Consider the following 26,939-nt stretch of genomic DNA (forward strand, 5'->3'; position numbering starts at 1 on the left):
GATCGTAGAGCCTGCTGGGGATGTGGGACTTTTGTCCCAGAGGGACTTACCAGAAATGCTTGTTGCTAGGCACTTTATCCTAATCTTCCTCTTCCTCCTCCACAGAGATCTTCCGTCTTCTGTCTTCGTCGCGGCGTCTTCTGGGTAATGGGTCGCGCTGTGTTCTGGGAACTGTGTGTTCCAGAACACAGCGCGTCCCATTCAGAAAGCGCTGCGGGAATCGCGCATGCGCAGTAGTTCCGGGACTCGCGCATGCGCAGTAGGAAACGGGCAGTGAAGCCGTAAGGCTCCGCTGCCTGTTTCCCTTACAGGGAATGGCGGCGCCGGGACCCGAGAGCCGAGGGACGGGTCGGCCTCGGGCGGCCGACATCGCGGGCGCCCTGGACAGGTAAGTGATTTTATTAAGTCAGCAGCTGCAGTGTTTGCAGCTGCTGACTTTTTTTTTTTTTTTTTTTTTTTTTAAACTGGCCCTCCTCCTTAAGGAGACCCTTAAGTGGGAAGACTCATCTACCCCTCCAGCCAAACAGAAGAAATTCTTCAAGCAGCTGGGGATGGAACGCCCAAGTTTTCCTCTTCTTGCTGAGCTGAAGGATATTTTTGAGGATGAATGGAATAGAAGTGGATAGAAAGTCCTCTATGACTAATAAAACATCCAGGTTGTATCCCTTTAAAATGAAAGACGTAAAACACTTAGAAAACGCCCCCCTGGTGGATGCGGCTTTGATGCGTTTGGCCAAACACGTTACCCTCCCATTGGAAGATTCAGTGTCCTTTAAGGATGGTCCGGAGAGGAAGATTGACCAGGATATTAAGAGGATTTACGGTCTGGCTGGGATGGCCTGTAAACCGGCTCTAGCACCAGTGGATATGTCTAAGGCCATGGAAGCTTAGACCGAAAACGTGGACTCCTTCCTTAACCACTTCAGCCTCGGACCAATAAATACCTTAAGGACCAGAGGTCTTTTTGCAATTTCGCACTGCGCTGCTTTAACTGGTAATTGCGCGGTCATGCAATATTGCACCCAAACGAAATTTGCGTCCTTTTCTTCCCACAAATAGAGCTTTCTTTTGATGGTATTTGATTGCCTCTGCGATTTTTTTTTTTTGCGATATAAATGGAAAAATAGCGAAAATTTTGAAAAAAAAAGATATTTTCTTCTTTTTGTTATAAGAAAAATCGAATAAACTAAATTTTAGTCATACATTGAGGGCAAAATTTATTCAGCCACATGTCTTTAGTAAAAAAAATGTCAATAAGCGAATATTTTTTGGTTTGCGCAAAAGTTATAGCGTCTACAAACTAGAGGACATTTTCTGGAATTTACACAGCTTTTAATTTATGACTGCCGATCTCATTTCTTGAGGTGCTAAAATGGCAGGGCAGTACAAATCCCCCCCAAATGACCCCATTTTGGAAAGTAGACACCCCAAGGAAATTGCTGATGGGTATGTTGAGCCCATTGAATATTTATTTTTTTTGTCCTAAGGGATTGAATAATGACAAAAAAAAAGTTACGGCTAAGCGAGCCTTGTGGTTACGTCCCTGGCTGGCTGACCCGGTCTCTAAGCAAGCGTGGTGTAAAATTCCCTTTGAGGGCTCTACAATATTTGGCACCAAGCTTGACGATGCCATTATGTGTGCTACGGGTGGTAAGTCAGGCTTCCTTCCCCAGGACAGAAGATTGTTGGGTCGGAAGAGACCTCAGTATAAAAAAAACACAGCCCAGAGCATTCAAGGGATGCACGCTCCTACAAACCTGGACGGGACTTCAGGAGGAATTGGTACAGAGGACAAGCTTCCTTTCGTAAGCCCAGTAAAAACCAGTCATCCAGTGGTCGTGAGCAGACCAAGTCCTTCTGAGATTGCGCCCGCCCAGGCGGGTTGGGTGGGGGCTCGTCTATCCCTCTTTTGGCACGTCTGGGTGGTCTCGATCTCGGATTACTGGGTAGTCAGGACGGTCTCATCGGGTCACAGATGGACCTTCTCCAGCACCCCTCCTCCCAGATTCGTGTCCACCCTGCTCCCTCGCTCGGAAGAACAAAATCAAGTATTGTTTTCCTACGTGGATCTGTTAAAGGCTCAAGGTGCAGTAGTTCAGGTACCAAAGGAAGAGTGGTTTCAGGGAGTCTATTCCCCTCTTTTCTTGGTTCAGAAGAAAAGCGGCTCTTGGCGCCCAGTGATAGATCTCACTTATCAAAACAAGTTCATAGAGTATGGGAAATTCAAGATGGAAACTCTCTCGACTATTCAGCGAGCCATACAGCCAGGGGACTGGATGATTTCCATCGACCTGAAGGACGCTTATTTATTTCCACGTCCCGGTAGAAAAAGATTTCCAAAAATTCCTAAGATTCCACGTTGGTCAAGACCATCTCCAATTTATTTGCCTCCCCTTCGGGTTGACGACCTCTCCCCGAGTTTTTTTCAAAGGGTATTTGACTGTACCATTACCCGGACGACCTGCTGGTTTTGTCCCAAGGCAGAGAACAATTGCTGGAACATCGGGAGCAGGTGATTTCTACTCCGTCCGGTTTCGGGTGGCTTCTGAACTTGGCAAAAAGTCATCTAGAGCCAGTCCAGCGGCTAATATATCTAGGAGCCCAATTCGACACTCTGCAGAGTACTAGCTCTCTCCCGGACGAAAAAATTCCAATAATATGAGAAAGAGTCTCTTGGGCCCTACACACTCAGCGTCTAAAAGCATCTCAGTGTCTCAAGATCATAAGTACGATGGTCTCAACGGCTCTGATGGTAAATTGGGCTTTGTGGAGGCTTCGCCCCTTCCAGGCAGGTTCTCTCAGGCAGTGGAAGTCAGGAGACAAAAATCAAAGTATTCGTATAACCACAACCATGAGGGAGAGCCTCTTTTGGTGGCGCAAGAACCTGCTGAACTGTCATTCCATCATCCCCATCTCCTGGGTCACGGTCACGACCAATGACAGTGGGACCGGTTGGGGGGCTCTCTGCGGATCCAACCTTGTGCAGGGCAAGTGGGATGCTTGTCTCCCTGTGCCAGGTTCGAATGTCCTAGAACTCCGAGCTGCCTCGTGTGCTCTCCAGCACTTCTCTCATCTTCTGAAGGGGAAATCGGTGTTATTAAGGATGGACAACACCACGGCAGTCTCCTATGTGAAAAGGCACGGGGTACTCAGAGCTCTACTCTTCTCTGGGAGGTCGAACCCATCCTATCATGGGCACAGAAAAACCTGGCGAACATCTCAGCGGTTTTTGTACCAGGGGTTCAGAACTCTCAAGCGGATTTTCTGTCCCGGAATCAGCTGGACAACGAATGGTCCCTTCATGCTCAAACCTTCAAGTGGATTCTGTCGTTGGGGGTCAATCCGGAGGTAGATCTGTTTGCCTCTCCCTGCAATTTCAAGATGGAGAAAGTCTACACACAAAGTCATTGTAGTCAGGCCTGCGGGACGGACGTTCTGACGGACCAGTGGAGGTTCAGGAGGGTGTATGCCTTCCCTCCACTTCCCGTGATCCTCAGATTCCTTCAGAGGCTCCGAGTGGAAGCAGTAGAGGTCGTGACAGTAGCTCCCTATTGGCCCAACAGGCCTTGGTTTCCCCTCCTGGTCCAACCCAGTGTTCGAGATCCCATGCCTCTCCCTCTCAGGCCGGACCTTCTCTCTCAGGGTGCAGTCCTGCACCCTTGCCCAGCAGTTCTGAGACTTTCGGGTCTGGTTCTTGAGAGGAAGAGGCTGGAATCCATCAGGGGTGCTTCAAGTGTAATTTCCACCCTCATAAGTGCAAGGAGATCAAGGTTTATGGCAGAATCTGGACCAAATTTATTGATTTCTGTTCCTCCTCAAATAGATCTTTTGAACATCCAAGAGTCCAGGACATTCTCGGTTTCTTGCAAACTGGCCTTGATCTTTCTTTGTCAATAAGCTCCCTCAGAGTGCAAGTATCGGCTCTGTCGGCCTTCTCGGGTACGTCTTGGGCAGTGCATCCATTGATTTGTCAATTCTTCCAGGGAGCCTCAAGGCTTTAACCCCAAAGAAAGCCTAGATTTCCCAAGTGGGATCTTCCCCTGGTCCTGGATTCAATCTTGGGTTCAAGTACGTCGAGGCCATCCCCGCTTTCTGTTAAAGACTTTTTAGCAAAAGTTGCTTTCTTAGTTGCGGCCAAAAGGGTCTCGGAGATTGGATCCTTTGGGTTCGAAGAACTCTTTTTGACGTTTTTTTTCCCGGACCTGGTAGTCCTCATTCCCATGTTGGGGTCTAATCCAAAAGGTTACTTCGGTGTTTCATCAAAATCAAGAAATTGTCTTGCCCACCTTCAGGTCACCGGGTTCTAATGATGTTCATCCTCTGGATGTTGGAGAAGCCCTGAAGGAATATCTTCTTATTACTTCCCCCTTTAGATGCTCAGATTATCTCTTTATTCTGCACTCAGGTAGCAACAAGGGGAAGAAAGCTTCAACCAGGACGCTGGCCACCTGGATTGTAAGAACTATACAACAAGCATATAGGGGGAGGGTTTGGCTCCTCCAGAGGTGGTGATGGCTCACTCTACCAGGGGAATGGCAGCCTCGTGGGCAGCGGCCCGGCATGTGGCTCCTGACTCTATCTGCAAGGCAGCTTCTTGGTCCTCTATCAATACGTTCATGTCACACTACTGTATTGAACCTGTTTAAGCATACCCACCCGTGTGGTCAGCTAGTTTTTTCCCACATGTAGACTGCCATTGAGTCTGTCAAGAAAAAGGAAAATTTATTGTCAAATACTTACCGTAATTTTCCTTTCCTGATGGACTCCATGGCAGACAGAGTTTCCACCCATGAGTCGTATGAGTAGGCTAGTTACGGAACACCGTGTGGAGTTGTGAGTGTTCATTTATGTGAATGGGGTCCTATAGCATTGGAGAGGAGGCGGGGTCAACCCACACGTAGGCTGCCATGGAGTCCATCAGGAAAGGAAAATTAAGTATTTGACAATAAATTTTCCTTTTTTTTATGGTTAGACTGTTTTTAATTTAAAAATGTTTTATTGTTAATTTGACTTTTTTTTGTAGTTTGACACTTTAAAAAAAAAAATTGATCACTTTTATTCCTATTACATGGAATGTAAACATCCCTTGTAATAGGAATATGACATAATCAGTCCTCTTTTTTATTGTTAATTTGCCTTTTTTTTAAATTAAAAAATAAATAAATTTTAGTTTGACACTTAAAAAAAAAAAAAAAAAAACTTATATATATTTATTTATTATTGTTAATTAGACTTTTTTTTTTAAGTTTGACACTTTTAAAAAAAATATATATTTTTTTTTATTGTTAATTTTCCTTTTTTTTATTCATTCTTTTTATTCATTTTATTCCTATTCATGTCTATTGGGATACGCGCCGTACCAAAGCGTGTTCCGTGCATCCTGTGCATGCAGTCCTATTCACGTCTATTGGGATGTGGACCATACCAAAGCGTGTTCAGTGCATGCAGTCCTATTCATGTTTATTGGGATACAGGCCCTACCAAAAATGTCTCTAAACTCAGCTGCCTCTAAAGGACTATAAACTCCTCTGTGTACATGGACAGATGGACAGACAGACAGACAGACCGACTGACTGAAGGACGGACAACAGAGGAGAGTTCGGGGGCTGCTGAAAAATAAACGCTGACTGCTCACAAAGGTCCGTTTACCATCAACAGTGTACATGAGGCCCGAGAGCTCGCTGACACGGGCCGTACCAAACCGCGTGTTCCGTGCTTCCTGTGCATGCAGTCCTATTCATGTCTATTGGGATATGGGCCATACCAAAGCATGTTCCGTGCATCCTGTGCATGCAGTCCTATTCACGTCCTATGGGGATGTGGACCATACCAAAGTGTGTTCTGTGCATGCAGTCCTATTCATGTCTATTGGGATACGGGCCGTACCAAAGCGTGTTCCGTGCATCCCGTGCATGCAGTCCTATTCATGTCTATTGGAATACGGGCCATACCAAAGCATGTTCCGCGCTTCCCGTGCATGCAGTCCTATTCATGTCTATTGGGATACGGGCCGTACCAAAGCGTGTTCCATGCTTCCCATGTATGCAGTCCTATTCATGTCTATTGGGATACGGGCCGCACCAAAGCGTGCTCCGTGCATCCCGTGCATGCAGTCCTATTCATGTCTATTGGGATGTGGGCCGTACCAAAGAGTGTTCCATGCTTCCCGTGCATGCAGTCCTATTCATGTCTATTGGAATACGGGCCGTACCAAAGCATGTTCCGTGACTCCCGTGCATGCAGTCCTATTTATGTCTATTGGGATGTGGGCCGCACTAAAGCGTGTTCCATGCTTCCCGTGCATGCAGTCCTATTCATGTCTATTGGAATACGGGCCGTACCAAAGAGTGTTCCGTGCCTCCCGTGCATGCAGTCCTATTCATGTCTATTGGAATACGGGCCGTACCAAAGCATGTTCCGTGCCTCCCGTGCATGCAGTCCTATTTATGTCTATTGGGATGTGGGCCACACCAAAGCGTGTTCCATGCTTCCCGTGCATGCAGTCCTATTCATGTCTATTGGGATGTGGGCCGCATCTCCCCCAAACTCACACTGTCTACGTTCGGGGCCGCGCACCCACACAGATGTCAGATTGGGAGCAGTGGTTGTTTCCGTGCAGCGGCTGCTTCCAAATAGAGGTGAATAGGACTGCATGCACTGGGAGGCACAGAACACCTATGACTCCTGTGCAGGTAAGTACAGCTCTGCGCGGGGGAAGTACGGCCCATGTGGATGAGCCCTTAGGGGGAAAAAAAACAGACCGCAGAGACTGCGGAACACATAAAAGAAAAAGGTAACAAATTATTACTAGATTTCTTGTTTGCAAATGATATTTCCATGGATGTTATCAACTGTTGTTAGTTACTTTGTATATATTTGGATAAGGAAACAAATACATTGATATTCTTGATGCCTAAAGTACCTTGTATTTGATTTGTACTTATAATGTTGGTACTTATGAATGAAGCATCTACTATGGTGATAGTTGTAGCTGCAGCTTTATACAATGGAATGGTGGAGTTTCCTCTCCCCATTGTAGCGGCACATTAGAAACCAAACTGCAAATGACTATCCCCACCTAGTGGTAGTGTATGAGTAATACATGGACACCATCCACATACCTGAAACATGTCTGGTGCTACCTTGAGGTCTTTCCACCAACAGAACAACATCCAGAAAAGAGCTCTGTTACTGACCTGTAAGCAGGTTGAAAATAGCTAGTTAGGTGCTGTTCCAGAATGGAGGGTAGGAGGTCATGCTTTCCCGGTTCTTTGGTCTTTTGACGGGTTTTTCTCTGGGTCTGACCCACTGATACTGTGATATATAAGAGGGACAGTGGTCTAGTGCAGAGAGCTGGAGGTCGGGGAACATCCAAGAGGAGTTAAGGGTCCGTAATAGGCCAGAGAGAGACATCTGGTACCCGTAAGGGAGCGAGATGGAGGAGAACACCCATGAGGAGCAGAAGGATGTGGCTCATTAACACCTGGATGTAAAGCCATCAGAACTTGGGGTTTGCCTTGAAGATAGCAGCTGCTGGAGAATGCCTCTGATGGGCTCTATCATTACATGGACATTACCTGTGCAGGTATGCCAGGGCAGCACACAGCCTGTAGCTGGGATTAGAGGTTTAGCGAAGAACTAAGTCTCTGAATGTTGGACATTGTAATATTTTTATTTTTATTTTTTTGCCTTTTTTTAGCTGAAGTTTGAAGACCTTGTTCCTGCCTGGTCTGAAAGGGGTGTAATGCAAGTAACCGGCTCCAGCTCATGATTCAGGTCATTAGATACTTGGGGTATGAAGACAACTCTGTAAGTGTTAACACAGTGTGGAGTACAAGCAAGTGGTCATCTAGGGTAACGGAAGTTCACCAAACAGCCTGTTAGGCATGTGCCTAAGATAGGTGGGACAGCCTCTTGCAAAAAGGAGTTATTATCATCATCATTCTCTCTCCATAGCTATGGGAGCAGACTCGCACCGCAAAGGTTCCCCTGCCTGTGCTCAGGCATGGAAGAGTTAAGTAGAGTGAAGTGCTCGCATAGAATCCGCGCTATGTGCAGCACGTTGGGACTCCGTACTGTTACTGGGAGTGAGGTAGCAATGATACGCTGGACAGCTGGATGTGGATGTGGATGGACAGCTGGATGTGGCTGTGGATGGACAGCTGGACGTGGATGTGGATGGACAGCTGGACGTGGATGTGGATGGACAGCTGGACGTGGATGTGGATGGACAGCTGGACTTGGATGTGGATGGACAGCTGGACGTGGATGTGGATGGACAGCTGGACGTGGATGTGGATGGACAGCTGGACGTGGATGTGGATGGACCGCTGGACGTGGATGTGGATGGACCGCTGGACGTGGATGTGGATGGACAGCTGGATGTGGATGTGGATGGACAGCTGGATGTGGATGTGGATGGACAGCTGGATGTGGATGTGGATGGACAGCTGGATGTGGATGGACAGCTGGATGTGGATGTGGATGGACAGCTGGATGTGGATGTGGATGGACAGCTGGATGTGGATGTGGATGGACAGCTGGATGTGGATGTGGATGGACAGCTGGATGTGGATGGACAGCTGGATGTGGATGTGGATGGACAGCTGGATGTGGATGTGGATGGACAGCTGGATGTGGATGGACAGCTGGATGTGGATGTGGATGGACAGCTGGATGTGGATGTGGATGGACAGCTGGATGTGGATGGACAGCTGGATGTGGATGTGGATGGACAGCTGGACGTGGATGTGGATGGACAGCTGGACGTGGATGTGGATGGACAGCTGGACGTGGATGTGGATGGACAGCTGGACGTGGATGTGGATGGACAGCTGGACGTGGATGTGGATGGACAGCTGGACGTGGATGTGGATGGACAGCTGGATGTGGATGGACAGCTGGATGTGGATGTGGATGTGGATGGACAGCTGGATGTGGATGTGGATGGACAGCTGGACGTGGATGTGGATGGACAGCTGGACGTGGATGTGGATGGACGGCTGGACGTGGATGTGGATGGACAGCTGGACGTGGATGTGGATGGACAGCTGGATGTGGATGGACAGCTGGATGTGGATGTGGATGGACAGCTGGATGTGGATGGACAGCTGGATGTGGATGTGGATGGACAGCTGGATGTGGACAAGGTTCAGCATGTCCCTTCTAAATGCAGATTACAGAGATGTACACTGTTGAGGGGACCCGAGAGTTCTCATGGGGTACGTTCATCTCTAAAAGTAAAAGCCAACCTCAATGTCGAGCATTCCCCCATGGCCGCCTTAGCCTTGTCCCAGGGCGTTGATGAAAACGTCACAAGAGTAAAAGATACCCCATGTATAATACCCACCCCAGGATAGGACTCTCGTGACCCTTGCTTGGCACCCAATATGGAGGGAAACATGAAGGACATGATGACTACCCTGGCCTGCCCACATAAATTTGGCCAGTCGCCAACTCCCATAGAAGCGAGTGCCAACAGACCCCGAAAAGTGGTACCAGCCTGCCTATGGGTTTGCCCTCTGCCACTTGGGCGCCCAAGAAAAGCTGTGAGTTCTATTCCCCAGCTGCAAGAGGCGCCTTGCTATCATGTCTCCATCCGCTCTCTGCAGCATGTGTGGCATACTGCTATTCCAGTGGATGCTAGAAGAAGAGCCCCATTGTGAGATTGGGCCTGACTTCTGGCCCAGGAGTGATCCCGTAGCCATAGAGACGTCCACCTCTTAGCATCCTGTGAAGATCCTACGGCAGCCTCCAGGGAAGGCCTCCCCCTGAAGGACCCAAGGTTGAGCTACCAACCCGCGGCACTTCTGTGACATCATCTGCACCCACGTGGGAAGGACTAGGCTGCTCAGTGGAAGATGTCTTGGAGGAGTTCCCACCTCCACCTTCTCCCATCGTTGACTCTGAAGAAGATTAGGACAGCTTTGATCCGTTATTGGACAAGCCGCCACCATGCCCAACGGTAGTACCTATAAGGGAAGAGTAGCCCTCTCAGCAGACCCCGCTTGCTCATAAGCCAATGCCCTCCTGGAGGCAGCCAAGAGGGATTTCCTGGGAAAGACTGATCTTTGACCTAGTTGAGGGGTTGGCACCATCCCCAGAAGCCAAGGTTCTTCGCCCATGTCCCCTCCCCCACAGGTATCACAGTATATGCTCATCCAAGAGTTTTTTTTTTAAACTGTAAATACTTCCTGCTGACACCACCAATTGTGAAAGTGAGTTCCACATCCTTACCACCCTGACAGTGAAAACCTGCATAGGGGGTTAAACCTGCATAGGGTTCTTTTTTTACTGTCAGGGAAGTAATGATGTGGAACTCACTTCCACATTATGGTAGAGCCGTGTGGGAGAAGATGCTTGTGCCAGAACACGAGGAACTTTGCTAAGCAGAATGAGGACGTAGACGTAGAGTTCCACAAGACTGGACAAGTAGTTGAACTGGGTAGAGATTGTGAAACCTGATGGTTGTCTCTGGATTGTGCACCGCATCCGAGGAGTTTATCCCACCACGGGAGGACCTGTCTTCATACCTGACCCTGATTACTACCTCTGAACTGTTATTGTTCTATTTTTTTTTTGGTACTTTATTTTTGTAATATTTAATGTTGTGTTCTCGTTGCTGCAAATTTATTGGGGTTGCTGCATTCATCTTTCCCTTGATCCTGACTAGTCTCCCTTTTCCTGGCACTGAAAAACATTGCCACAGCATGATGCTGCCACCACCATGCTTCACTGTAGGGATGGTATTGGCCAGGTGATGAGCGGTGCCTGGTTTCCTCCAGACATGACGCTTGCCATTCAGGTCAAAGAGTTCAATCTTTGTTTCATCAGACCAGAGAATTTTGTTTCTCGTGATCTGAGAGTCCTTCAGGTGTCTTTTGGCAAACTCCAGGCAGGGCTGTCATGTGCCTTTTACTGAGGAGTGCCTTCCATCTGGCCACTCTACCATACAGGCCTGATTGGTGGAGTGATGCAGAGATGGTTGTTCTTCTGGAAGGTTCTCCTCTCTCCACAGAGAAATGCTGGAGCTCTGTCAGAGTGACCATCGGGTTCTTGGTCCCCTCCCTGACTAAGGTCCTTCTCCCCCCGATCACTCAGTATGGCCAGGCGGCACCGCTCTAGGAAGAGTCCTGGTGGTTCCAAACGTCATCCATATACAGATGATGGAGGCCACTGTGCTCATTGGGACCTTCAATGCTGCAGAAATGTTTCTGTTCCCTTCCCCCGTTCTGTGCCTCCATACAGTCCTGTCTCCGAGGTCTACAGACAATTCCTTGGACTTCATGGCTTGGTTTGTGCTCTGACATGCACTGTTACCTGTGGGATCTTCTATAGACAGGTGTGTGCCTTTCCAAATCATGTCCAATCAACTGAATTCACCACAGGTGACCTCCAATCAAGTTGAGGAAACATCTCAAGGATGATCAGTGGAAGCAGGAGGGACCTGAGATCAATTCTGAGTGTCATGGGAGGAGCCTGTGATACTTATGTACATGGGAGGAGCCTGTGAGACTCATGTACATGGGAGGAGCCTGTGAGACTCATGTACATGGGAGGAGCCTGTGAGACTCATGTACATGGGAGGAGCCTGTGAGACTCATGTACATGGGAGGAGCCTGTGAGACTCATGTACATGGGAGGAGCCTGTAAGACTCATGTACATGGGAGGAGCCTGTGAGACTCATGTACATGGGAGGAGCCTGTGAGACTCATGTACATGGGAGGAGCCTGTGAGACTCATGTACATGGGAGGAGCCTGTGAGACTCATGTACATGGGAGGAGCCTGTGAGACTCCTGTACATCGGAGGAGCCTGTGAGACTCCTGTACATGGGAGACTCCTGTAAATCTGAATTTTTCCTTTATTTTTAATAAATTTGCAAAGATTTCAAACAAAATTCTTTTATGTTGTCATTATGGGGTGTTTGTAGAATTTTGAGGAAAATAATAAATTTATTCCATTTTGGAATAAGGCTGTAACGTAACAAAATGTGGAAAAAGTGAAGCGTTGTGAATACTTTCCAGATGCTCTGTATAACATACGAAAAAAATCATCTGTAATTAGCTTCTGCAGTACCTATTGTTCAGCACCAGGTGGCAGCATTCTCCCATTTAATGAGTTTTGTGTCGCCGCTGTCCCTACCTAAAGTTCATGTATAGTTGAAGCGGTAGTAACCCACAAACAAATAAAATAAAAATCTCCCTGCAAGTCGATGTCATAATGTGCTAGTGTGCATAACATACTATTACACATTATGAAAGACTTACCTGAAAACAAAGCCCTCCAGAGGCTCGCTGTCACCTCTGTGGCGGCGATATCACCGGCGCTGCTTAACTACTTGACCTCTGGAAGATTTACCCCCCCACCCCACCCCTTCATGACCAGACCATTTTTTGCGATACGACACTGCATTGCTTTAACTGACACTGTACACAAATAAAATGTTAGTATCCCCCCCAAAATAGAGATTTTTTTTCGGAGTATTTGATCCGCACTGCATTTTTAGTTTTTGCGCTATTAAAAAAATAAATTTAAAAAAAAGACAGACAATTTTGAAAAAAAATTTTTTGCTATAAAATATATCCAATAAAAAAAAAACAAATTTCTTTATCAATTTAGGCCAATATGTATTCTGCTACATATTTTTGGTAAAACAATCCCAATAAGAGTATATTAATTGGTTTGCACAAAAGTTATCGCATCTACAAACTATGGGATATATTTATGGAATTATTTTTTTTTATACCAGTAATGGCGGCGATTGGCGACTGCGATATTGCGGCGGAACAATCGGACACAAACTGACACTTTGCGGGAACCAGTGACACTAGTACAGTGATCAACGCTAACAATATGCACTGTCACTGTACTAATAAAACTGTCTGGGAAGGGGTTAAACATCAGGGTTAACTGTGTGCCTAGCCAGTGTTTTTGTGTACACAGCACGCTGCTTTCACTTAGGGAAGCGATCGATTCCAATCCCTGCTTTGCAGAGACACCGGACCGTCCCATCACGTGCCTCACCCCCCCTGCTACTCGCGGTTCTAGGGTCCTGGCTCTCTGTATCTCGCAGCTTCTGCCCCTTTGGTATTTCAGTTGTGCCCTCCTGCATTCAAGGTATGTGGGCCAACTAGTGATCACTAATAGGCATATTTTTATTGTGCACACTGCTTTGCATATTTTGTTAAAGGTCACGCTGATGGGCACCTTTTTTTTTTATGTTAAGGGGGCCCTTATTTAGTCGGCCCTTTGACGGTTTGAATCTTGGCCGGTTCAGCAAGAATAGAGATTTTACACGTATTTTATTCACCCAGCCTTCAGTCCCCTTCCCTTCCTCAATCCTGAGGTTCTTCCTGGTTCTCCACCTCATTTTTAGGTATTATATTGCATATCTGTTTTTCCAAACTGTGGCGCGAGTTTTCGTCTCATTCGTTTTTTTTGGGGGTTTTTTTCGGAAATCCAAAAATTCCGATTTTCGAATTCCCGAATTTAGAATTTTCGATTTTTCAGAGTTTTCAAATTTTAGAATTTCCAAATGACGAATTTCCGAATTAAAAAATTCGTAAATTCTAAAATTTGAAAAAAAGAAAGAAAAATCAGTAATAAAATAATAACTAATATATTATAGGTATTGGAATTTCCTTTCAAATTTGGCTGTTTGTGAATGTAACAACTACAAATTTATCTGAAGTTATGAATTATCCGAAATGACGAATGACACATCTAACAAATGGAATAATAATAAAAAAGGTTTTATTATTATTATTTATTATTATTAGATCGTTACGTTTCATTCTTTTAGATATGCAATCGTTATTTCAGATAATTCATAACTTCAGATAAAGTTGTACTCTTTACGTTCACTAATGGCCAAATTTGAAACAAAATTCCAATACCTATAATTTAAAAGTTATTATAAATTATTTATGATTTTTTAGTTTTTGGATTTTCATTCTTTTGAAATTTCAGATTTTGATTCTTATTTTTGGGATTTTCAAATTTCCAAATTTCCGAAATTTCGAATTCCCAAACTTCCGAAATTTCAGAATTCCCAAACTTCTGAAATTTCGAATTCCCAAACTTCTGAAATTTCGAATTCCCAAACTTCTGAAATTTCGAATTCCCAAACTTCTGAAATTTCGAATTCCCAAACTTCTGAAATTTCGAATTCCCAAACTTCTGAAATTTCGAATTCTCAAACTTCCGAAATTTCAGAAGTTTGGGAATTTGAAATTTCAGAAGTTTGGGAATTCTGAAATTTCGAATTCCCAAACTTCTGAAATTTCGAATTCCCAAACTTCTGAAATTTCGAATTCCCAAACTTCTGAAATTTCGAATTCCCAAACTTCTGAAATTTTCAAATTCCCAAACTTCCGAAATTTTCAAATTCCCAAACTTCCGAAATTTCGAACTTTCGAAATTTCGAATTTCCGAAATTTGGAATTTCCGAAATTTGGAATTTCCGAAATGTCGAATTTACAAATTAGATTTTTTCCAATTTTCCAATTTTGGAAATTTCAAATTTCCAGAAATTTTAAAATTCAGAAATTTTGGACTTAACAAATTTGTTAAAAAAAAACTAATTTGGAACTAAACGAATTGCACATGTCTACTGGATATCCTATGGTTTGATGTGCCATGGAGGAGGATCGCGCTGGATATCTCCATTATACCCGGCCACTACATGCGCTCTACCCCTGTAGGGGTACCAGGATCTGGTGAGTGTGGAACTGAAGGGGGGCACGGAAGTCACTTCACCCTCGGCACACACCTTGCATGCACCGGTCACTCTGGATATTTCAATAAGTCACCTTGAAATTTCAGAAATTTGGACTTAATAACATATTTGTTTATACACATGAGATTTTTTTTCCTTTTTGATGGAATTTTTTGAGTCATTTTTCTGAAGGATTATGTGAATTTTTTTTTTTTTTTGATGTATGGTTTCTGACACACACACGCACATTTATTTATATTTAATCATTAACATATATATTTTTTATATATTTATATTTTCATCAATTATTCATAAAATATTGGGCTGCAATATATGTACACTTTAGGGAACAAGCACTGTGAACACAGTTTTTTTTAAAGATTTTTTTTTAAATAATTGTACACAACACTCCTTGTCATAAGTATTTAATCTAGCACTTGCACTTTCACCTGTGAAGCGTGATTCCCCTCTGGTGGTTCACTCTTCAGGTGACAGGCGGCGCCATTCAAATAATGTCAAATCTTTTTCTAACACACTTCCTGTCTTTGGATGACAATTTTTTTAGCTAGAAAATTACTTAGAACCCCCAAACATTATACATTCTTTTTTCTAACACCCTAAAGAATAAAATGGCGGTCATTACAATACTTTCTGCCACGCCGTATTTGCGCAGCGGTCCTACAAGCGCACTTTTTTTTGGGAAAAAATACACTTTTTTGAATTAAAAAAAATAAGTAAAACAGTAAAGTTAGCTCAATTTTTTTTTTTATATTGTGTAAGATAATGTTACGCCGAGTAAATTGATACCCAACAGGTCACGCTTCAAAATTGCGCCCCGCTCGTGGAATTGCGACAAACTTTTACCCTTAAAAATCTCCATTAGGCGAAGTTTAAAAAATTCTACAGGTTGCATGTTTTGCGATGCAGAGGAGTTCTAGGACTAGAATTATTGGTCTCGCTCTACCGATCGTGGCGATACCTCACATGTGTGGTTTGAACACCATTTTCATATGCGGGCGCTGCTCGCGTATGCGTTCGCTTCTGCACGTGAGCTCGGCGGGAGCTGTCATGCTGTTTTCTATTACAAGGGATGTTTACATCCCTTGTAATAGGAACAAAAGTGACATTTTTTTTTTTTTTGTAAAAATAAAATATAAAAGGTAAAATAAATAAGAAAAAAAAAGAGTTTTCTTATTTATTTTACTCTGTTTAAAAAATTAAATAAAAATTGTCACTTTTTTTTCCTATTACAGGGGATGTAAACATCCCTTGTAATAGAAAACATGGCAGGTCCTCTTTCTGCCCTTGGGTTTGAATATCTTTAAAAGCACTCAATCTGCTGTAATAAAGTTGTACAGCCGCGGCCAAACGCAAACGCAAATATGAATTTTCACGAAGTCGGCTGCCTCTGTTTTTATGATGGCGATTTGCATATATACTCCAGAAAGATATGAAGAGCGATCAGGTGAATTGCAATTAATTGCAAAATCCCTCTTTGTCATGAAAATGAACTTAATCCCATTAAAAAAAAACATTTCCACTGCATTTGTGAAGAAGGCTTCAGGGCGCCCAAGAAAGTCCAGCAAACGCCCGGACCGTCTCCTACGGGTGATTCAGCTTGGGGATCGGGGGGAACCACCAGTGCAGAGCTTCCTCAGGAATGGCAGCAGGCAGGTGTGAGGACATCGGCACGCACGGTGAGGAGAAGACTTTTGGAGGACGGTCTGGTGTCAAGAAGAGCAGCAAAGAAGACACTTCTCTCCAGGAAAAACATCAGGGACAGACCGATATTCTGTAGAAGGTCCAGGGATTGGACTGCTGAGGACTGGAGGGGAAGTAATTTTCTCAGATGAATCCCCTTTCACATTGTTTGGGGCATCTGGAAGAAACCTTGTCCGGAGAAGAAAAGGTGAGCTCCACCATCAGTCCTGTGTCATGCCGACCGTAAAGCATCCAGAGACCATTCATGTATGAGGTGGCTTCTCAGCCCAGGGAGTGGGGGGGGGAGTGGGGCTCACTCACAACTTTGCCTAAGAACACGGCCATGAATAAAGAATGGTACAAAAACATCCTCCGAGAGCAACTTCTCCCAACCATCCAAGAACAGTTTGGTGAGGAACAATGCCTTTTCCAGCATGATGGAGCACCTTGCCATAAGGCAAGAGTCGTAACTAAGGGGCTTGGGTCCATGGCCAGGGAAATCCCCAGATCTTAATCCCATTGGGAACTTGCGGTCAATCCTCAAGAGGTGGGGTAACAAACCCCCCCCCCCCCCCCACAAATTCTGACAAAACTCCAAGCGTTGATTATGGAAGAATGGGGGGGGGGGGGCATCAGTCAGGATGTGGCCCAGAAGATGATGGACATCATGCCGGGGGGGCGGGGGGAATTGCAGAGGTCTTGGATAAGAAGGGTCAACACTGCAAATATTGACACTTTGAACTTGTTTTTCTATCAGTCAGTCATGCACTGTGTGAAAGGAATTCTAATTTTACAAGGATGTGGTCTTACTGCCCGGCCTGTAAAGATGGAGGTGACGTGTTTCTCCCTCTACATAATGACATGTCTACCAGAAGGAAATGTCAATTGTTCAGGAATGCCGGCCGTCCAGTTGTGCAGAGTTGCTGGTCACTCCATGTTCACATGTGTACGTGTGACCGGCAGACATGTGGAATGTGCTCAGCAACTGTACCAATTTCTCACCGGCTTTGGACAGGTTGGGGTTTAATTTATAACCCGACATAGTAAATGCATAAAAGAGAGTCAACACTCCGCCATGTGTTTGTTTCACAGAGGTGCTAGAAAACAGCAAAGTTTAATCCAAAATTGTCAACTAAGGGTAAGAGGACGCGGAGGACGGGAACACTTACGTCATCTCAGGTTAATAAAGTAGTGATGTGGACCTTTTTATTTTTTTCCAGTAATTCAAAGTGAGTGGTACTAAGCCCAAAAATGTTATACATCGCCGCTTACCGACCTTTAACCAGTTAAAGTCGAGGCCAGTTCTGACAATTGTTTTCCCACATGCATTTTTTGCTAGAATAATAATAATAATAATAATAATAATAATAATATATATATATATATACACACACACACACCCATACATACATACATATATATATATATATACACACACACATACATATATATATACAGGGCCGCTGATAGGGGGGACCACCAGTCATCCTGTAGGGGGCCCCGGCACACAGAGTGGCCCGAACAGCAAAAGGAATCGATGTTGTCGATCAGAGGGGCAATTACAGAAAGATGGCCTGTGCGGCTCTCTGCATGAGATAAAAGCCGGTTTCTCTCTCTCCCACCAGCTTTCAGCTGCTGCAGGGAGAGACACAGGGCATTGTTCCTGTAATTGCTTCCCCCTCCCTCTTCTATTATAAAAGGGCTCATTTACGCAGGTTCTCTGTTATGTTTGTGTCCGCTAATAATAATTTTTGTGTATTTTTTGATATATGGGGAGGGGGGCTGCCTTGTAGGCTGTATGGGGCCCCATGATTTCAAACAGCAGCCCTGTATATATATATATATATATATATATATATATATATACAGTGGTGTGAAAAAGTGTTTGCCCCCTTCCTCATTTCCTGTTCCTTTGCATGTTTGTCACACTTAAGTGTTTCGGAACATCAAACCAATTTAAACAATAGTCAAGGACAACACAAGTAAACACAAAATGCAATTTGTAAATGAAGGTGTTTATTATTAAAGGTGAAAAAAAATCCAAACCATCATGGCCCTGTGTGAAAAAGTGATTGCCCCCTAAACCTAATAACTGGTTGGGCCACCCTTAGCAGCAACAACTGCAACCAAGCGTTTGCGATAACGTGCAATGAGGCTTTTACAGCGTCCTGGAGGAATTTTGGCCCACTCATCTTTGCAGAATTGTCCTAATTCAGTTACATTAGAGGGTTTTCGAGCATGAACGGCCTTTTTAAGGTCACACAACAACATCTCAATAGGATTCAGGTCAGGACTTTGGCTAGGCCACTCCAAAGTCTTCATTTTGTTTTTCTTCAGCCATTCGGGGGTGGACTTGCTGGTGTGTTTAGGATCATTGTCCTGCTGCAGAACCCAAGTTCGTTTCAGCTTGAGTACACGAACAGATGGTCGGACATTCTCCTTCAGGATCTCTTGGTAGACAGCAGAATTCATAGTTCCTTTTATCACAGCAAGTCTTCCAGGTCCTGAAGCAGCAAAACAGCCCCAGACCAACACACTACCACCACCATATTTTACTGTTGGTATAATGTTCTTTTTATGAAATGCAGTGTTCCTTCTACGCCAGATATACTTGGACACACACCTTCCAAAGAGTTCCACTTTTGTCTCATCGCTCCACAGAATGTTGTCCCAAAAGTCTTGGGGATCATCAAGATGTGTTGTGGAGAAATTGAGACGAGCTTTGATGTTCTTTTTGCTCAGCAGTGGTTTTCTCCTTGGAACTCTGCCATGCAGGCCATTTTTGCCCAGTCTTTTCCTGATGGTGGAGGCATGAACGCTGACCTTAACTGAGGCAAGTGAGGCCTGCAGTTCCTTGGACGTTGTTGTGGGGTCTTTTGTGACCTCTTGGATGAGTCGTCGCTGCGCTCTTGGGGTAATTTTGGGCGGCCGGCAACTCCTGGGAAGGTTCACCACTGTTCCATGTCTTCGCCATTTGTGGATAATGGCTCTCACTGTGGTTCGCTGGATTCCCAAAGCTTTGGAAATGGCTTTATAACCCTTTCCAGACTGATAGATCTCAATTACTTTCTTTCTCAATTGTTCCTGAATTTCTTTGGGTCTCGGCATGATGTGTAGCTTTTAAGGATCTTCTGGTGGACCTTACTGTGTCAAGCAGCTCCTATTTAAGTGATGCCTTGATTGTGAACAGGTGTGGCAATAATCAGGCCTGGGTGTGGCTAGAGAAATTGAACTCAGGTGTGGACAACCACAGTTATAGTATGTTTTAACAAGGGGGGCAATCACTTTTTCACACAGGGCCATGATGGTTTGGATTTTTTTTCACCTTTAATAATAAACACCTTCATTTACAAATTGCATTTTGTGTTTACTTGTGTTGTCCTTGACTATTGTTTAAATTGGTTTGATGTTCCGAAACACTTAAGTGTGACAAACATGCAAAGGAACAGGAAATGAGGAAGGGGGCAAACACTTTTTCACACCACTGTATGTGTGTATGTGTGTGTGTGTATATGTGTGTATATATATATATAGTGCCTGGAAAAAAGTATTCATACCCCATGAAAATTTTCCAGTTTGTCATGTTAAAACCAAAAACATAAATGTATTTTATTGGGATTTTTTGTGATAGACCAACACAAAGTGAGACATAATTGTGAAGTGGGAGGAAAATGATAAATGGTTTTCAAAATTGTTTACAAATAAATATGTGAAAATTGTGGTGGGGGCACATTTTTATTCAGCCAACTTTACTCCGATACCCCCAACTAAAATCTAGTAGAACCAATTGCCTTCAGAAGTCACCTAATTAGTAAATAGACCCCGCCTGTGTGTAATTTAATCTCAGTGTAAATACAACTGTTCTGTGAAGCCCTCAGAGGTTTGTTAGTAAACAAACAGCATCATGAAGACCAAGGAACACACCAGACAGGTCAGGGATAAAGTTGTGGAGAAGTATAAAGCAGGGTTAGGTTATAAATAAAATCTCTCAAGCTTTGAACATCTCACGGAGCTCTGTTCAATCCATCATCGGAAAATGGAAAGAGTATGGGCACAACCGCAAACCTACCAAGACATGGCCGTCCACCTAAACTGACCGGGCCGGGCAAGGAGAACATTCATCAGAGAAGAGCCAAGAGGTCCATGGTAACTCTGGAGGAGCTGCAGAGATCCACAGCTCAGGGGGGAGAATCTGTCCACAGGACAACTATTAGTCGTCTCTCCACAAATCTGCCCTTTATGGAAGAGAGACAAGAAGAAAGACATTGGAGAAAGAAAGTCATAAGAAGTCCTGTTTGTAGTTTGTGAGAAGCCATGTGGGGGAGGGGGCAGCAAACATGTGGAAGAAGGTGATCTGGTTAGATGAAAAATCAAAGCAAAATTGAGCTTTTTGGCCTAAAAGCTATCAGGAACCACGAATCAGAGCAAGACAGAAGTAGAGTTAATTCACACTTGTTTAATAACAATAATAATAAGGTAAACAGAGTAAGCGTAGTCAAAACAAGCCAGAGTTCAGTAACCAGATTGGGTAGTCAGCCAAGCAGATGTCAGAGAGCCAGAGATAAACATAGTAGTACAGCAAGCAGGATCAGGAGCCAGAAGGACAGGTGCTCTGGCCAGATGAGACCAAATTGAAGCTTTTTGGCCTAAAAGCAAAACGCTTTGTGTGGAGAAAACTAACACTGCCCATCCCCCTGAACACACCATCACCACCGTGAAACATGGTGGTGGCAGCATCATGTGGTGGGGATGGTTTTCTTCAGCAGGGACAGGAAAGCTGGTCAGAGTTGATGGGAAGATGGATGGAGACAAATACAGGACAATCTTAGAAGAAAACCTGTTAGAGTCGGCAAAAGACTTGAGACCGGGGCGGAGGTTCCCCTTCCAGCAGGACAACGACCCGAAACATCCAGCCAGAGCTACAATGGAATGGTTTAGATCAAAGCATATTCATGTGTTAGAATGGCCCAGTCACAGCCCAGACCTAAATCTCATTGAGAATCTGTGACAAGACTTGAAAATTGCTGTTCACAGACGCTCTCCATCCAATCTGACAGAGCTTGAGATATTTTTGCACAGAAGAATAGGCAGAAATGTCCTCTCTAGATGTGCAAAGCTGGTAGAGACACCCCCAAAAAGACTTGCATATTATATATATATATATATATATATATATATATATATATATATATATATATATATATACACACACATGGATGAGCAAGTTTGGGGTGGAGGAGCTTGTCTGGCCTGCGCAGAGTCCTGACCTCAACCCAATAGAATGGGATGAATTAAAGCGGAGACTGCGAGCCAGGCCTTCTTGTCCCACATCAGTGCCTGACCTCACAAATGCCCTTCTGGAAGAATGGTCAAACATTCCCCATAGACACCCTCCTAAACCTTGTGGACGGCCTTCCCAGAAGAGATGAAGCTGTTATAGCTGCAAAGGGACGGAGCCAACTCAATATTAAACCCTATGGACTAAGACTGGGATGCCATTAAAGTCCATGTGCTTAATATAGAGGATATGAATGGTTATCATTGGAAGACATGGGGGAACTACTTGGCATGCGACTTTGATATCCAAAGTTGCATGACAAGTTGCACACGTGTTAAAGTTTTGATAAGAATCCCAGCTGGCACTGGAAGATAAGGACGGAAACACAGCCAGGACAGTGCGGTTCATCAATAAAAGTGTTTATGGATTTGTTTAGCTGGCTAGAAGTTTTAGTACAGCCTATTTATAGTGTGACAACCCATCATTTCCTGCAGAGAATACAGCGATAAACACCAATTACACTGTAAACATACTTGGCATAAGATATACTGTATGAAGCACTATCTCCGTAGGAATCCCTAGATAGGACGGGTCCTCTGTTCTTTGCCTCAACCTTCTGAAGAACCTCAGCTCCTCTGACACACCAGGCTGAGTGTCCAAACATACAATATCAAAGGAAATCACAGAACGTAAAAACTTAGTGTCCAATAGTAGCGCTATATCAACGAAAACCATCACCAAACCAGGGAGAAAAGGCAAACCTTATATATTGTCATCCAATATGGTTGGTAACTAGGCCAGCATAAACACGGATTAACAATGATAAAAACACAATTTGGCAATTGATTAACAGTAGGTATTAATGTCAGGGCCGGGCTCAGCCCTTCCTTCTCAGAGCTGGCCGAGCAGCTGTCGGCTAATTGCCAGCTCCCATCTCTATCCACAGTTACTCAGCTGTTGATGATATCCTGCTCGTCAGGCCTGCCTACTTAAGTCATTCAGCCCAGTGGATCTCTGCCTTCACCTTGGTCAACATCACAGAGACGCTCTCCTGCGATCCTGTTACAAGACTTTGCCGACATCCCTTCTGGCTCCAGATCTCCTGCTTGCTGTTCCACTACATTGATCCCTGACTTCTGACTTGGCTGACTATCCGTTCGGGTTACTAAACTCTGGCTATGTTTTGACTAAGTTTGTTCTTTTTACTTTTATTATTAAACAATAGGGATGAGCCGAACACCCCCCTCCCGGTTCGGTTCGCACCAGAACCTTCTAACGGACCGAAAATTCGTACGAACTTTAGAACCCTATTACAGTCTATGGGACTCGGACTTTCGAAATCAAAAGTGCTCATTTTAAAGGCTAATATGCAAGATATGCAACAGACAACACCAGCAATAAGGGGTATCTTCAGGTGTTTGCTGCGTTGGAGGCACACAACACCCATTTTAACTCCTGCAGATGCCTTTATTCTAGAACACCAGCAATAAAGGGTAGATACAGGTGTATACTGTGCTGGAGGCACACAACACCCACTAACTCCTGCAGATGCCTGTAGGCTTGTGCAATTCGTTTCGTAACTAATGGAAATTCGGCCGAATTTTGCATCTTTCGGACATTCGGATGCATCCGAATGTCCGCATAAAAAAAATAACAAATTACAACGAATACGAAAGAAATATAGCGAATGAATTCGACATGATTCGACATTATTTCAACTGCATTCGAAAATATTTTGTGACCCGAATTTAGGGCCATGTATCTCAGGGTCACTTGGTGCTAGACACCTCAAATTTGGATATGTTGTAGAGCTAGTATTATTGTGTTTGCATACCAAATTTGGGGTTCCTAGCTATAAGTGACCCCGAGATATGTGGCCCCAAAATCGGGTCGCAAAATGTCATTCTCTGCTCTATTAACTAATAACATTTTGCGACCCGATTTTGGGGCCACGTATCTCGGGGTCACTTATAGCTAGAAACCCCAAATTTGGTATGCAAACACAATAGTACTAGCACTACAACATATCCAAATTTGGAGTTTCTAGCACCAAGTGAGCCCGAGATACATGGCCCTAAAGTCGGGTCACAAAATATTTTCGAATGTGGTTGAAATAATGTCGAATCATGTTGAAATCATTTCGAATCGGTAGAAATATTTTCGAATTTCGTTGAAATATTTTCGAATGTGGCCGATTTTTCGAATTCGGTAGAAAACTAAACGAAATCCGAAAATGAATTTAAGGAAGTTAACGAATATAACTAAACGAAATTAATGAATTAACGAATTAAAACAAAACTAAACTAAACGAATTTTTTCCTTTTGCACATGTCTAGATGCCTGTATTAGAGAACACCAGCAATAAAGGGTAGATACAGGTGTATACTGTGCTGGAGGCACACAACACCCACTAACTCCTGCAGATGCCTGTATTAGAGAACACCAGCAATAAAGGGTAGATACAGGTGTATACTGTGCTGGAGGCACACAACACCCACTAACTCCTGCAGATGCCTGTATTAGAGAACACCAGCAATAAAGGGTAGATACAGGTGTATACTGTGCTGGAGGCACACAACACCCATTTTAACTCCTACAGATGGCTGAGAAAAGAACACACTGTCCCTGCCTATCTTGCTCTTTCCCTGCACGCCGGAACACACTACACAAGGCGCCGTGCTGGCAGCCTTATATAGTGTGGGGCGTGTACTAAACCCCCTGAGCTATAATTGGCCACGGGCATCCTGCCTGTGGCCAATTATGGCTCTCCTCGCTGCCAGCGCTGTGATTGGCCAAGCATGCGGGGTCACAGTGCATGCTTGGCCAATCATGAGCCAGCGATGCACTGCGATGGCGTAGTGCATTGTGGGCCGTTCGTGCGGACGGTCCACAAAGTTCTAAATTCGCCAAACAGACGAACGGCCGAAGTTCGAGTCAAAACACCAAGCTCATCCCTATTAAACAAGTGTGATCTAACTGTACTTCTGTCTCGGCCTAATTTCATGGTTTCTGACAATTAGGCAGGCCATAGACAGTGCAAATGTCTTTCCTGCAACCACAGGTTGCAGGAAAGACATTTGCATGCTTCCCCCAACATCACAGACAGTGATGACAGGAGAATCCCTCCTGCCAAGCAATTGTCTACCCCCGGCGGGGATGGGCAGAGGAAGACGCCCCCACCGGGAAAAGATAATGATTATTGCTAGTGGCTAATGCAGCCGCTAGCGCTAACCGCAGGTGAAAGCGGCAGGCTGGTTGTACCCAAGTTGATCGACTGATCAGCTTGGTGCATTCAGCCTGCCCACACACACACGGTTCAAATCTCGGCCAGTTCCTGCTGACCCGGCCGAGATTCGTCTATGGCCGGACTTGGGCATGAGATGACATTTGGCATCCAGATCAGCATAAACAGTAGCAAGGCCACCTCAAGTGCAGCAGTGAGCAGTAGTAGAGTTTCAACTACCGAGTGCTGGAATTATACTGCCAGAGCGCTTTTATGGTGGCGGTACTAAACCAAACGGGTAGGCACTGTCCAAAAGAAAAGGAGAATGGTAATGGAAGGGGCAGGGTTACAAAGGGGGCTTGGAAAATTATTATCACTTGAGGGCAGTCCTTTGAGATGTTCTTCTGCCGGCTATCATTGGGGCCCTTTAAGAGTATCTTTGCACTTAGTGACAGTCCCAGTTAACCTGCATGCAGGATAGGTATGGGTAAGGCTTTTTTTTCCTTAAGGAAAGGAGGCAGGAACTCCAACCTACCAACCTTGAAGCACTGTCCCTTGGTTCCACCCCCTACCCACATCTCAGTGCCGCCCCAGAACCAAGCATTATTTTGTTATGCTAAGTAATTTGTATGGAATTTGTTAATGATCCCTTGCAGCAGCAGCAGCAGCAATAGACCAACCTCCCCGCCCAGTAACAATAGATCAGCATAAACATTAGCAAGGCCACCATAAGTGAAACAGTGAGCAGTAGTAGAGTTCAAACTACCGAATGCTGAATCTATAGGGCCAGAGCGCTTTCATGGTGGTGGTACTACACTAAACGGGTAGGCACTGTCCAAAAGAAAAAGTAGTATTGGAAGGGGCAGGGGAACAAAGGGGGCTTGCAGAATAATTATCACAGGAGGGCAGTCCATTAAGATGTTCTTCTGCCGCCTATCGTTGGGGCCCTTTAAGAGTGTCTTTACACTTAATGACAATCCCAGTTAACCTGCATGCAGTATAGGTATGGTCAGGGTTTTTTTTCCCTCAGCGAATAGGTGCAGGAACTCCCCCTTACCTACCTCTGAGCACTGTCCCTTGATTCTATCCCCGACCCACCTCTCAGTACCGCCCCAAAGTATTATTTTGTGGTGCTATGTAATTTTTATGGAATTTGTTAAAGATCCCCTGCAACCAGCAGCAATAGACCCCCCCCCCCCCCAGCAACAATAAATTTCACCAGCAACAATAGACCCCCATCCAGCAAAAACAAACCCCCAGCAGCAACAAGAGATCTTCCAGAAAACAGCATCTATAAACCCCCTCGCTCAACAGTCGATCCCTCCCAACAATTGACCCCTGGCAACAATAGACCTTGTCAGCAAAAATAGACCACCAAACAAAAATATATCCCCTCCACCAACAATAGATCCCTCAGCAGCCAGCATCAATAGACCCTGCAGCATACCCCAGCACCCCTCGTCATTACATACAGTCAGTGCTGGAAGTGCATTCCCCCGCGTTTCCGCTCAAAAAAAAACCCGGGTATGGTATAGTCTTGGCACAGCGCCAAGGTAGGTGTGGTTCAGACGAAACCACCCTCAGCACAGATTCTTCTCCCAGCCCCTTCCCAGTACAGACCACCCCCATAACACATGCCCCACCCCCAGGCATTCTTCATACAGACAACCTGCAAACCACCTGTACAGATTCACCCTACCCCCCCCCCAGTACACTCTACGAGTCCAGCATGGTCACTCCTCTATCATGTGTTCTTGTGGAGAACGTCTGCACGTAGCTCCACCAGATGAGAAAAAAGGTGAAAACATTTTCTAAAAAGGAAAAACAACATAGCAATGTATGATGACACATCACGTACAGAGCAGTCTAAATGTCATCCGGGTGGAGTTTCCATCTATTTTTGTGATTTTTTTGCTGAGATTTCACATTCTTTGTGTCTGTGATGGTTGGTGCCCCATTTGGGGGGGGGGGGGGGGGGGAAGAGGGCTTGAGGAGGCAAACAAACCACTTGCCCCCCC

Source organism: Lithobates pipiens, unplaced genomic scaffold, assembly GCF_037356315.1.
Source record: "Lithobates pipiens isolate NorthernLeopardFrog02 unplaced genomic scaffold, aLitPip1_a1.2 Scaffold_28, whole genome shotgun sequence".
In the NCBI taxonomy this organism is placed as follows: Eukaryota; Metazoa; Chordata; class Amphibia; order Anura; family Ranidae; genus Lithobates; species Lithobates pipiens.